Here is a 15,080-nt window from a genome sequence, read left to right on the forward strand (position 1 = left end):
CTCTCCCTGAAACTCATCAGTTTCATTTACAGGTAAAAGTGTTGCAAGGTTCAAAACATTGCACTTAATGAGGGTGATATTTGTGGGCATAATGAGGGCCAATTCCCACTTTGTCAGGCACTCAGCAGTGACACGCCTGGTCTTTTGACAGGTGAGTAGGGCTGCTACATCATGGGGGACATAATCTTTAGGGTCACAGCCCAACAAAATATCTGCTGACTTGTCTATCAGTAATGCAGCTGCTGCTATGGCTCGCAGGCAAACTGACAGGCCTCTTGCTACCGGGTCTAATTGAGCACTATAGTAGGCAACAGGTCTCTGTTTTTCCCGTGTAACTGAGTGAGGACACCTGTGGCATGGCCTAGGTATTCATGGCAAAACATGTTTGTAGTTAGGTAGCCCCAAAGTGGGGGCCACTGTCAGGTCACCTTTGAGTTGTTGAAATGATGAAGTTGTTTGTTCTGCATGTATGAGGGGCTCTGGTACAGAGGCTTTGGTCAACTCATACAAGGGTGCAGTTATCTGTGAGTAGTTAGGTATCCAGTTTCTACAGTAACCCACCATACAAAAGAAACCCCTTAACTTCCTTTTGTTAATGGGCAACTTTATGTTTTGAATGGCTGCAATCCTATCTGGGGACAGGTGTCAGAGGCCCTCAGATAGGCAATGTCCTATATAAGACACCTTTGTTTGGCACAGTTGAAATTTGTCTTTGGATACCTTGTATCCATTTTTAGTAAGGAACTTTAAAAGTTCTGCTGTGTCTTTAAGTGATGTTTCAAAATCTGGGGAACAAAGTAACAAATCATCTACGAAGAGTAATGGGCGTGGTTATCGCCTTGTTCAAGACCTTAGGGCAGTGGTTCCCAAACTGTGTGCCGTGGCTCCCTGGGGTGCCTCTGACACTTGCAGGGGTGTCTTGGATTGGTGGTCAAGGACCAATTCAAATTATTTATGGTCAATATAATAGGCAAAACTAGTGCTGGTGGCTGTCAGTCATACAATATGGGGACAACAAGAAGCAAATCTTGTCCCTCACCACACAATTGAGCCTAAGGATGACATATAAATACAATTTACCTAAATAAATATTCCTTTCGAAATTTCTCAATAAGAAATTTTTGGCCTAGGGGTGCCGTGAAAAGAATTCTGAGACTCTGGGGCGCCGTGATTCAAAAAAGTTTGGAAACCACTGCCTTAGGGCAATCAATGCAATTGTTGAACCCTTGCACCCTGTGGTACCAAAACCTGCCACTATATTAATGCAGAATCCCACTGACAGCACTTATTTTTCAGTTGTTGACCTGTGTTCAGCATTTTTTTCCATACCCATACAGCCAGTCAGTACCTTTTTGCATTCACCTACAAAGGTACCCAGTACACCTGGACAAGGATGGTGCAGGGATGGCTTAATAGACTGACAATATTTAGCCAGTCCCTTGGTGAAAACCTCCAATGGCTCACTTTTCCATGTGGATCTACATTGATCCAGTATGTAGAGGATTTGATACTTTGTTCCCCAGATTTTGAAACATCACTTAAAGACACAGCTGTACTTTTAAACACACGCACTGAGGTGGGCGCCCAGTATCCCTTACGGACAATGAGAAAAGGATTTACTGCTAGGTAATTAAAAATAAGATTTTAATTACCTACCGGTAAATCCTTTTTTTCGTAGTCCGTAGAGGATACTGAGGATCCATTTAGTACCATGTGGTATAGGCTGGTCCACTAGGAGCCATGGGCACTTTAAGAATTTGATAGTGTGGGCTGGCTCCTCCCTCTATGCCCCTCCTACCAGACTCAGTCTAGGAAACTGTACACCGAAGAGACAGACATACTGTGAGAGAAGAAGGATATAAAAGGATAGTGGTGAGATTCCTAACAAGCACACACAAACAAGAGGAAAGCCATGCTAGCCAAACTTGGAACAGCAACAGTTGAACGTAACAACAATACTTAACCAATAAACTATGCAGGAAGAACTCAGCACTGGGCGGGCGCCCAGTATCCTCTACAGACTACAAGAAAAGGATTCACCGGTAGGTAATTAAAATCTCTTATGTACTATAGGATACTAGGGATCCATTTAGTACAATGGGGAAGTACCAAAGCTACCAAACGGGGTGGGAGAGTGCTGAGGTTCCTGCAGAACTGATTGACCAAACTGAAAGTGCTCAGAGGCCAAACTATCAAACTTATAAAACTTTGCAAATGTGTTCGCACCTGACCAAGTAGCTGCTCGGCAGAGCTGTAAGGCCGAGACACTGCGGGCAGCTGCCCAAGAAGAACTCACTGACCTAGTCAAGTGGGCCTGTACAGATTTAGGAACTGGCAATCCTGCTGTGGAATAAACATGCTGGATAGTGAGCCTGATCCAGCGTGCAATTGACTGCTTTGAAGCAGGACAACCAATCTTATTGGGTTTATAAAGAACAAACAGAAAGTCAGATTTTCTGAGACGTGCTGTCCGCTTCACATACACCTTCAAAGCCCTCACAACATCCAAAGACTTTGAAGTAACAGAGGTGTCAGTAACAACCAGAACCACAATGGGTTGGTTGATGTGAAATGCAGACACCACCTTAGGAAGAAATTGCTGACAAGTCCTAAGTTCAGCCCTGTCCTCATGGAAAATTAAGTAGGGGCTGTTGTGAGACAACGCCCCTAGTTCCGACACACGTCTTGCTGAAGCCAAGGCTAACAGTGTGATGGTCTTCCATGTAAGATATTTTATGTCTACCACCTGTAACGGTTCAAACCAGTCCGACTGGAGGAACTGCAGCACCAAATTGAGATCCCAAGGTGCCGTGGGAGGCACAAAGGGAGGCTGGATGTGCAGAACCCCTTTCAAGAACGTCTGGACATCAGGGAGAGAAGCCAATTGTTTCTGCAATAAAATGGACAAGGCCGAAATCTGGAATTTTATGGACCCCAGACATAGGCCCACATCCACACCCGACTGCAGAAAAGGCGGGAAACGTCCCATATGAAATTCCACCAATATATTTTCTGCTCTCACACCAAGAGATGTATTTCTTCCAAATACGGTGGTACTGTTTAGACGTTACTCCCTTCTTGGCTTGGATCATAGTCGGGATGACCTTGTCAGGGATGCCTCTCCTGGCTAGAATTAGCCGTCCAACTTCCATGATGTCAAACGTAGTCGTGTTAAGTTTTGATAGATGAACAGGCCCTTTTGCAGAAGATTCTCACAAAGAGGTAGAGGCCACAGATCTTCCAGAGGCATCTCCAGAAAGTCCGCATACCAAGCCCTTCTTGGCCAGTCCGGAGCAATGAGGATTGCTTGAACTTTTTCCCTTTTTATTCTTTTCAGAATTCTTGGGATTAGCGGAAGTGGAGGGAACACGTATGCCATCAGATAGACCCATGGAGTCGTCAGAGCGTCCGCTGCCACTGCCTGTGGGTCTCTCGACCTGCAACAATACCGCTTGAGCTTCTTGTTGAGACGAGAGGCCATCATGTCGATTTGTGGACATCCCCATCGACGTGTCAAGCACCTGAACACCTTTGGGTGAAGGCCCCACTCCCCCGGGTGCAGGTCGTGTCTGCTGAGGAAGTCTGCTTCCCAGTTGTCTACTCCCGAAATGAAGACCGCCGACGACACCGCAGCGTGTGTTTCTGCCCATAGGAGAATTCTTGATACCTCTGACATTGCTGCTTTGCTTTTCGCTCCGCCCTGTCGGTTTATGTACGTTACTGCCGTCACCTTGTCCGACTAAACCTCAATGGCCCAATCCTGAAGAAGATATGAGGCCTGCAGAAGGGCATTGTATATAGCCCGAAATTCCACAATGTTGATTGGAAGGACGACTTATTGACTTGACCATCTTTCTTGAAACTGCACCCCCTAGGTGACTGCTCCCCAACCTCTGAGTCTTGCGTCCGTGGTTAGCAGTATCCAATTCTGAACCGTCGGCCCTCGATTAGGTGAGAAGTCTGGAGCCACCACAGAAGGGAGATCCTGGCCTTTGGTGACCGACGGATCCTCTGGGTCATGTGAAGATGCAATCCGGATCATTTGTCCAACAGATTCAGCTGGAAAGTCCTTGCATGAAATCTTCCGTACTGAAGCGCCTCGTCAGGGTCCACCATTTTCCCCAGAAGGCAAATGCATATATGCACCGATATTCGAGTTGGCTTCAGGACATCCCGAACCATCAACTGGATTACAAATGCCTTTTCCAATGGAAGAGAAACTTTCTGTGCCTCTGTGCAGGCCAGTATAATTTCAAGTGAGAGTTCGGGAGATTTAGAATCCACCCGTGATCCATGAGTAGTTTGGTTGTGAGACCAATGCTGTCCAACAACCTTTCCCTGGACGGTGCCTTTATCAGAAGATCATCCAGATACGGAATTATGTTCACTCCTTGCTTGCAAAGGAGAAAATTCATCTCTGCCATCACTTTGGTGAACACCCTCGGCACTGTGGAGAACCCAAATGGCAGGGCTTGGAACTGGTAGTGACAGTCCTGTAGTGCAAAGCGTAGATAATCCTGGTGAGGCGGCCAGATCAGAATGTGAAGGTACACATCCTTAATATCCAGAGACACTAGGAATTCCCCCTCCTCCAGACCTGAGATCACAGCTCTCGGATACTCCATCTTGAATTTGAACACTTGGAAGTACGGGTTCAAAGATTTTAGATTCAAAATCGGCCTTACCGAACCATCCGGTTTCGGTGCCACAAACAAGTTGGAATAATATCCCTTGTTTTTACCAGTTTTTGAATGGCATTCTGTAATGTTATACTTGCCTCTTGTGAAACTGGTAAGCCTGATTTGTAGAATCTGTGAGGTAGGAGCTCCTGAAATTCCAGTCTGTAGCCCTGGGAAATAAGATCTATGACCTAGGGATCCAGGCATGATGTTGCCCAGATGTGACTGAAATTGTTTAGTCGGGCTCCCACCTGCCAGTCTTCCAGGGCTCGAGGTCCACCGTCACGCAGAAGGCTTTGAGGAAGCAGAACTGGAGCTCTGTTCCTGAGAACCGGCAGTTGCTGGTTTGCGTGGTTTACCTCTAGCACATCTGTTGGCAGTAGAAGATCCTCTGACTTTGCCCTTAAACTTGGCTGTCCGAAAGGACTGTACAGTAGGTCCTGAGTAGGTTTTCCTGGGTGGGGGAGCTGCAGAAGGAAGATATGTTGACTTACCCGCAGTAGCTTTGGAGATCCATTTGTCTAGTTCATCTCCAAATAAGACCTCTCCTGTGAAGGGTAGGCCTTCCACACCATAACCGCTGCGTGCTGATACTGCCATAGCAGTGGTGTGTGCATGAAGCAATCCTATTTTTTTATTGCTTTTACCATAAAATTCGCAGAGCCCTGTATATATTGCAGGAGTAAAAATAAGAATTTACTCACCGGTAATTCTATTTCTCGTAGTCCGTAGTGGATGCTGGGGACTCCGTAAGGACCATGGGGAATAGACGGGCTCCGCAGGAGACTGGGCACTCTAAGAAAGATTTAGGACTACCTGGTGTGCACTGGCTCCTCCCCCTATGACCCTCCTCCAAGCCTCAGTTAGGACACTGTGCCCGGAAGAGCTGACACAATAAGGAAGGATTTTGAATCCCGGGTAAGACTCATACCAGCCACACCAATCACACCATATAACTCGTGATAGGAACCCCGGTTAACAGTATGATAACAAAATGGAGCCTCTGAAGAGATGGCTCACAACAAAACCCGATTTTTGTAACAATAACTATGTACAGGTATTGCAGACAATCCGCACTTGGGATGGGCGCCCAGCATCCACTACGGACTACGAGAAATAGAATTACCGGTGAGTAAATTCTTATTTTCTCTAACGTCCTAGTGGATGCTGGGGACTCCGTAAGGACCATGGGGATTATACCAAAGCTCCCAAACGGGCGGGAGAGTGCGGATGACTCTGCAGCACCGAATGAGAGAACTCCAGGTCCTCCTCAGCCAGGGTATCAAATTTATAGAATTTTGCAAATGTATTTGCCCCTGACCAAGTAGCAGCTCGGCAAAGTTGTAAAGCCGAGACCCCTCGGGCAGCCGCCCAAGATGAGCCCACCTTCCTCGTGGAATGGGCTTTTACTGATTTAGGCTGCGGTAATCCTACCGCAGAATGCGCCAGCTGAATAGTGCTACAAATCCAGCGCGCGATAGTCTGCTTAGAAGCAGGAACACCCAGCTTGTTGGGTGCATACAGGATAAACAGCGAGTCAGTCTTCCTGACTCCAGCCGTCCTGGAAACATATATTTTCAGGGCCCTGACCACGTCCAGCAACTTGGAATCCTCCAAGTCCCTAGTAGCCGCAGGCACCACAATAGGTTGGTTCAAGTGAAAAGCTGATACCACCTTTGGGAGAAAATGAGGACGTGTCCTCAATTCTGCCCTATCCATATGGAAAATCAGATAGGGGCTTTTACAGGACAAAGCCGACAATTCTGAGACACGTCTGGCCGAAGCCAGAGCCAACAACATCACCACTTTCCACGTGAGATATTTTAATTCCACAGTCTTAAGTGGCTCAAACCAATGTGATTTTAGAAACTCCAAGACCACATTGAGATCCCACGGTGCCATTGGGGGCACAAAAGGAGGCTGAACATGCAGAACTCCCTTAACAAAGGTCTGAACTTCAGGCAGTGAAGTCAGTTCTTTCTGGAAGAATTTGAGGCCCAAAGTCACACCTGCTTGCAGGAAATGTAGGAATCGACCCAGTTGAAATTCCTCCGTTGGGGTCTTCTTGGCCTCACACCAAGCAACATACTTCCGCCAAATGCGGTGATAATGCTTTACGGTAACATCCTTCCTGGCCTTGATCAGGGTAGGGATGACTTCCTCCGGAATGCCTTTTTCCTTTAGGATCCGGTGTTCAACCGCCATGCAGTCAAACGCAGCCGCGGTAAGTCTTGGAACAGACAGGGTCCCTGCTGCAGCAGGTCTTGTCTGAGCGGCAGAGGCCAAGGGTCCTCTGCAAGCATCTCTTGAAGTTCCGGGTACCAAGCTCTTCTTGGCCAATCCGGAGCCACGAGAATAGTTCTCACTCCTCGCCTTTTTATTATTCTCAATACCTTGGGTATGAGAGGTAGAGGAGGAAAAACATAAACCGACTGGTACACCCATGGTGTCACTAGAGCGTCCACAGCGATCGCCTGAGGGTCCCTTGACCTGGCGCAATACCTTTTTAGCTTTTTGTTGAGGCGGGACGCCATCATGTCCACCTGTGGTTTTTCCCAACGGTTTACCAGCATCTGGAAGGCTTCTGGATGAAGTCCCCAGTCTCCCGGGTGGAGGTCGTGCCTGCTGAGGAAGTCTGCTTCCCAGTTGTCCACTCCCGGAATGAACACTGCTGTCAGTGCTAGCACATGATTCTCTGCCCATCGGAGAATTCTTGTGGCTTCTGCCATTGCCCTCCTGCTTCTTGTGCCGCCCTGTCTGTTTACATGGGCGACCGCCGTGATGTTGTCTGACTGGATCAGCACCGGCCGGTTCTGAAGCAGGGGTCTTGCTTGACTTAAGGCATTGTAAATGGCCCTTAGCTCCAGAATATTTATGTGCAGCGATATCTCCTGAGCTGACCACAGCCCCTGGAAATTTCTGCCCTGTGTGACTGCCCCCCAGCCCCGAAGGCTGGCATCCGTGGTCACCAGGACCCAGTCCTGTATTCCGAATCTGCGGCCCTCTAGTAGATGAGCCCTCTGCAGCCACCACAGCAGCGACACCCTGGTCCTTGCCGACAGGGTTATCCGCTGTTGCATCTGGAGATGGGACCCGGACCATTTGTCCAACAGGTCCCACTGGAACATCCTTGCGTGGAACCTTCCGAATGGAACTGCTTCGTATGAAGCTACCATTTTCCCCAGGACTCGTGTGCATTGATGTACCGACACTTTTCCTGGTTTTAGGATGTCTCTGACCAGAGATGACAATTCCTCTGCTTTTTCCACTGGAAGAAACACTCTTTTCTGGTCTGTGTCCAGAATCATTCCCAGGAACAGAAGACGTGTCGTCGGAACCAGCTGCGACTTTGGAATATTAAGAATCCAGCCGTGCTGTTGTAGCACTTCCTGAGAAAGTGCTACCCCCACTACCAACTGTTCCTTGGACCTCGCCTTTATCAGGAGATCGTCCAAGTACGGGATAATTGAAACACCTTTCTTGCGAAGGAGTATCATCATTTCGGCCATTACCTTGGTAAAGACCCTCGGCGCCGTGGATAACCCAAACGGCAGCGTCTGGAACTGTTAGTGACAGTCCTGTACCACAAATCTGAGGTACTCCTGGTGAGGAGGATAAATGGGGACATGAAGATACGCATCTTTGATGTCCAGGGAGACCATGTAGTCCCCCTCCTCCAGGCTCGCAATAACCGCTCTGAGCGATTCCATCTTGAACTTGAACCTTTTGATATAAGTGTTCAAGGATTTTAGATTTAAGATGGGTCTCACCGAACCGTCCGGTTTCGGTACCACAAACAGTGTGGAATAGTAACCCTTTCCTTGTTGAAGGAGGGGTACCTTGACAATCACGTGCTGTGAATACAGTTTCTGAATAGCCACCAACACTGCCTCCCTGGCAGAGGGAGTTGCCGGTAAGGCAGACTTTAGGAAACGGCGGGGGGGAGACGTCTCGAATTCCAGCCTGTACCCCTGAAGTACAACTTGAAGGACCCAGGGATCCACCTGTGAGAGAGCCCACTGTGCGCTGAAATTCCTGAGACGGGCCCCCACCGTGCCCGGGTCCACCTGAGCAGCCCCAGCGTCATGCTGTGGACTTACCGGACGCAGGGGAGGACTTCTGCTCCTGGGAACTAGCTGTGTGTTGCAGCTTTTTTCCTCTACCTCTGCCTCTCGGCAGAAAGGAGGAGCCTCTAGCCCTCTTGTTTTTCTGGGGCCGAAAGGACTGTACCTGATAATACGGTGCTTTCTTTTGCTGTGGCGCAGTCTGTGGCAAAAAGGTCGATTTCCCAGCCGTAGCTGTGGACACGAGGTCCGAAAGACCATCCCCAAACAGTTCCACTCCTTTATAGGGTAAAACTTCCATATGCCGCTTAGAGTCGGCATCAGCGGACCATTGCCTAGTCCATAACCCCCGTCTGGCGGCAATGGACATGGCGCTTACTCGTGATGCCAGCCGGCAAATATCCCTCTGTGCATCACGCATGTATAAGACTGCGTCTTTTATATGTTCAAGCGTTAGCAAAATATTGTCCCTATCCATGGTATCAATATTATCCAAAAGGGAATCTGACCACGCAGCAGCAGCACTGCACATCCAAGCTGATGCAATCGCTGGTCGCAATATAATGCCTGAGTGTGTGTAAATAGCCTTTAGGGTATTTTCCTGCTTTCTATCAGCAGGTTCCTTCAGGGTGGCCGTATCCGGAGACGGTAGTGCCACCTTCTTTGACAAGCGTGTCAGCGCCTTGTCTACCCTAGGGGGTGTTTCCCAACGTGACCTATCCTCTAGCGGGAAAGAGTACGCTGCCAATAATCGTTTTGAAATTATCAATTTCTTATCAGGGGAAGTCCACGCTTCCTCACACACCTCATTTAATTCTTCAGATGCAGGAAAAACTACAGGTAGTTTTTTCTCACCGAACATAATACCCTTTTTTGTGGTACCTGGGGTATTATCAGAAATGTGTAAAACATTTTTCATTGCCTCAATCATGTAACGGGTGGATCTATTGGAGGGTACACTAGTCTCATCACCGTCGACACTGGAGTCAGTATCCGTGTCGACGTCTGTATCTGTCACCTGAGGTAGCGGCCGTTTTAAGTAGAGATGTGCACCGGAAATTTTTCGGGTTTTGTGTTTTGGTTTTGTGTTCGGTTCCGTGGCCGTGTTTTGGGTTCGAACGCGTTTTGGCAAAACCTCACCGAATTTTTTTTGTCGGATTCGGGTGTGTTTTGGATTCGGGTGTTTTTTTCAAAAAACCCTAAAAAACAGCTTAAATCATAGAATTTGGGGGTCATTTTGATCCCAAAGTATTATTAACCTCAATAACCATAATTTCCACTCATTTTCAGTCTATTCTGAACACCTCACACCTCACAATATTATTTTTAGTCCTAAAATTTGCACCGAGGTCGCTGGATGACTAAGCTCAGCGACCCAAGTGGCCGACACAAACACCTGGCCCATCTAGGAGTGGCACTGCAGTGTCACGCAGGATGGCCCTTCCAAAAAACACCCCCCAAACAGCACATGACGCAAAGAAAAAAAGAGGCGCAATGAGGTAGCTGTGTGAGTAAGCTAAGCGACCCTAGTGGCCGACACAAACACCTGGCCCATCTAGGAGTGGCACTGCAGTGTCAGGACGGATGGCCCTTCCAAAAAATACTCCCCAAACAGCACATGACGCAAAGAAGAAAAAAAAGAGGCGCAATGAGGTAGCTGTGTGACTAAGATAAGTTACCCTAGTGGCCGACACAAACACCTGGCCCATCTAGGAGTGGCACTGCAGTGTCACGCAGGATGGCCCTTCCAAAAAATACTCCCCAAACAGCACATGACGCAAAGAAGAAAAAAAAGAGGCGCAATGAGGTAGCTGTGTGACTAAGATAAGCGACCCTAGTGGCCGACACAAACACCTGGCCCATCTAGGAGTGGCACTGCAGTGTCACGCAGGATGGCCCTTCCAAAAAACAGTCCCCAAACAGCACATGACGCAAAGAAAAATGAAAGAAAAAAGAGGTGCAAGATGGAATTGTCCTTGGGCCCTCCCACCCACCCTTATGTTGTATAAACAGGACATACACACTTTAACCAACCCATCATTTCAGTGACAGGGTCTGCCACACGACTGTGACTGAAATGACGGGTTGGTTTGGACCCCCACCAAAAAAGAAGCAATTAATCTCTCCTTGCACAAACTGGCTCTACAGAGGCAAGATGTCCACCTCATCATCATCCTCCGATTCATCACCGTGTACATCCCCCTCCTCACAGATTATCAATTCGTCCCCACTGGAATCCACCATCACAGCTCCCTGTGTACTTTGTGGAGGCAATTGCTGCTGGTGAATGTCTCCACGGAGGAATTGATTATAATTCATTTTAATGAACATCATCTTCTCCACATTTTCTGGAAGTAACCTCGTACGCCGATTGCTGACAAGGTGAGCGGCGGCACTAAACACTCTTTCGGAGTACACACTTGTGGGAGGGCAACTTAGGTAGAATAAAGCCAGTTTGTGCAAGGGCCTCCAAATTGCCTCTTTTTCCTGCCAGAATACGTACGGACTGTCTGACGTGCCTACTTGGATGCGGTCACTCATATAATCCTCCACCATTCTTTCAATGGTGAGAGAATCATATGCAGTGACAGTAGACGACATGTCCGTAATCGTTGGCAGGTCCTTCAGTCCGGACCAGATGTCAGCATCAGCAGTCGCTCCAGACTGCCCTGCATCACCGCCAGCGGGTGGGCTCGGAATTCTGAGCCTTTTCCTTGCACCCCCAGTTGCGGGAGAATGTGAAGGAGGAGATGTTGACAGGTCGCGTTCCGCTTGACTTGACAATTTTCTCACCAGCAGTTCTTTGAACCCCTGCAGACTTGTGTCTGCCGGAAAGAGAGATACAACGTAGGTTTTAAATCTAGGATCGAGCACGGTGGCCAAAATGTAGTGCTCTGATTTCAACAGATTGACCACCCGTGAATCCTTGTTAAGCGAATTAAGGGCTCCATCCACAAGTCCCACATACCTAGCGGAATCGCTCAGTGTTAGCTCCTCCTTCAATGTCTCCAGCTTCTTCTGCAAAAGCCTGATGAGGGGAATGACCTGACTCAGGCTGGCAGTGTCTGAACTGACTTCAAGTGTGGCAAGTTCAAAAGGTTGCAGAACCTTGCACAACGTTGAAATCATTCTCCACTGCGCTTGAGACAGGTGCATTCCACCTCCTATATCGTGGTCAGTTGTATAGGCTTGAATGGCCTTTTGCTGCTCCTCCAACCTCTGAAGCATATAGAGGGTTGAATTCCACCTCGTTACCACTTCTTGCTTCAGATGATGGCAGGGCAGGTTCAGGCGTTTTTGGTGTTGCTCCAGTCTTCTGTACGTGGTGCCTGTACGCCGAAAGTGTCCCGCAATTCTTCTGGCCACCGACAGCATCTCTTGCACGCCCCTGTCGTTTTTTAAATAATTCTGCACCACCAAATTCAAGGTATGTGCAAAACATGGGACGTGCTGGAATTTGCCCAGATTTAATGCACACACAATATTGCTGGCGTTGTCCGATGCCACAAATCCACAGGAGAGTCCAATTGGGGTAAGCCATTCTGCGATGATCTTCCTCAGTTGCCGTAAGAGGTTTTCAGCTGTGTGCGTATTCTGGAAAGCGGTGATACAAAGCGTAGCCTGCCTAGGAAAGAGTTGGCGTTTGCGAGATGCTGCTACTGGTGCCGCTGCTGCTGTTCTTGCGGCGGGAGTCAATACATCTACCCAGTGGGCTGTCACAGTCATATAGTCCTGAGTCTGCCCTGCTCCACTTGTCCACATGTCCGTGGTTAAGTGGACATTGGGTACAACTGCATTTTTTAGGACACTGGTGAGTCTTTTTCTGAGGTCTGTGTACATTTTCGGTATCGCCTGCCTAGAGAAATGGAACCTAGATGGTATTTGGTACCGGGGACACAGTACCTCAAACAAGTCTATAGTTGGCTCTGCAGTAATGATGGATACCGGAACCACGTTTCTCACCGCCCAGGATGCCAAGGCCTCAGTTATCCGCTTTGCAGCAGGATGACTGCTGTGATATTTCATCTTCCTCGCAAAGGACTGTTGGACAGTCAATTGCTTGGTGGAAGTAGTAAAAGTGGTCTTACGACTTCCCCTCTGGGATGACCTTCGACTCCCAGCAGCAACAACAGCAGCGCCAGCAGCAGTAGGCGTTACACTCAAGGATGCATCGGAGGAATCCCAGGCAGGAGAGGACTCGTCAGAATTGCCAGTGACATGGCCTTCAGGACTATTGGCATTCCTGGGGAAGGAGGAAATTGACACTGAGGGAGTTGGTGGGGTGGTTTGCGTGAGCTTGGTTACAAGAGGAAGGGATTTACTGGTCAGTGGACTGCTTCCGCTGTCGCCCAAAGTTTTTGAACTTGTCACTGACTTATGATGAATGCGCTGCAGGTGACGTATAAGGGAGGATGTTCCGAGGTGGTTAACGTCCTTACCCCTACTTATTACAGCTTGACAAAGGCAACACACGGCTTGACACCTGTTGTCCGCATTTCTGTTTAAATACTTTCACACCGAAGAGCTGATTTTTTTGGTATTTTCACCAGGCATGTCAATGGCCATATTCCTCCCACGGACAACAGGTGTCTCCCCGGGTGCCTGACTTAAACAAACCACCTCACCATCAGAATCCTCCTTGTCAATTTCCTCCCCAGCACCAGCAACACCCATATCCTCCTCATCCTGGTGTACTTCAACACTGACATCTTCAATCTGACTATCAGGAACTGGACTGCGGGTGCTCCTTCCAGCACTTGCAGGGGGCGTGCAAATGGTGGAAGGCGCATGCTCTTCACGTCCAGTGTTGGGAAGGTCAGGCATCGCAACCGACACAATTGGACTCTCCTTGTGGATTTGTGATTTAGAAGAACGCACAGTTCTTTGCTGTGCTTTTGCCAGCTTAAGTCTTTTCATTTTTCTAGCGAGAGGCTGAGTGCTTCCATCCTCATGTGAAGCTGAACCACTAGCCATGAACATAGGCCAGGGCCTCAGCCGTTCCTTGCCACTCCGTGTGGTAAATGGCATATTGGCAAGTTTACGCTTCTCCTCCGACGATTTTATTTTAGATTTTTGAGTCCTTTTTTTACTGATATTTTGTGTTTTGGATTTTACATGCTCTGTACTATGACATTGGGCATCGGCCTTGGCAGACGACGTTGATGGAATTTCATCGTCTCGGCCATGACTAGTGGCAGCAGCTTCAGCACGAGGTGGAAGTGGATCTTGATCTTTCCCTATTTTTGGAACCTCAACATTTTTTTTCTCCATATTTTAATAGGCACAACTAAAAGGCACCTCAGGTAAACAATGGAGATGGATGGATACTAGTATACTTATGGATGACGAGTGACTGACGACACAGAGGTAGCTACAGCCGTGGACTACCGTACTGCGTCTGCTAGTATAGAGATGATAATGATATAAAAAATATATATATATCACTACTGCAGGTATATATAATATAATGACGGACCTGCTGGACACTGTCAGCAGACTCCTACTACTAGTATGAAGAAGATAGAAAAAAAAACCCCACCACAGGTAGGTATACAATTATGGACGAGCACTGACGACACAGAGGTAGCTACAGCCGTGGACTACCGTACTGCGTCTGCTAGTATAGAGATGATAATGATATAAAAAATATATATATATCACTACTGCAGGTATATATAATATAATGATGGACCTGCTGGACACTGTCAGCAGACTCCTAAACTACTAGTATGAAGAAGATAGAAAAAAAAAACCCACCACAGGTAGGTATACAATTATGGACGAGCACTGATGACACAGAGGTAGCTACAGCCGTGGACTACCGTACTGCGTCTGCTAGTATAGAGATGATAATGATATAAAAAATATATATATATCACTACTGCAGGTATATATAATATAATGATGGACCTGCTGGACACTGTCAGCAGACTCCTACTACTAGTATGAAGAAGATAGAAAAAAAAAACCCCACCACAGGTAGGTATACAATTATGGACGAGCACTGACGACACAGAGGTAGCTACAGCCGTGGACTACCGTACTGCGTCTGCTAGTATAGAGATGATAATGATATAAAATATATATATATATCACTACTGCAGGTATATATAATATAATGACGGACCTGCTGGACACTGTCAGCAGTCTCCTAAACTACTAGTATGAAGAAGATAGAAAAAAAAAAACCACCACAGGTAGGTATACAATTATGGACGAGCACTGACGACACAGAGGTAGCTACAGCCGTGGACTACCGTACTGCGTCTGCTAGTATAGAGATGATAATGATAGAAAAAATATATATATATCACTACTGCAGGTATATATAATATAA

Source organism: Pseudophryne corroboree, chromosome 2 (genome assembly GCF_028390025.1).
Source record: "Pseudophryne corroboree isolate aPseCor3 chromosome 2, aPseCor3.hap2, whole genome shotgun sequence".
NCBI lineage: Eukaryota > Metazoa > Chordata > Amphibia > Anura > Myobatrachidae > Pseudophryne > Pseudophryne corroboree.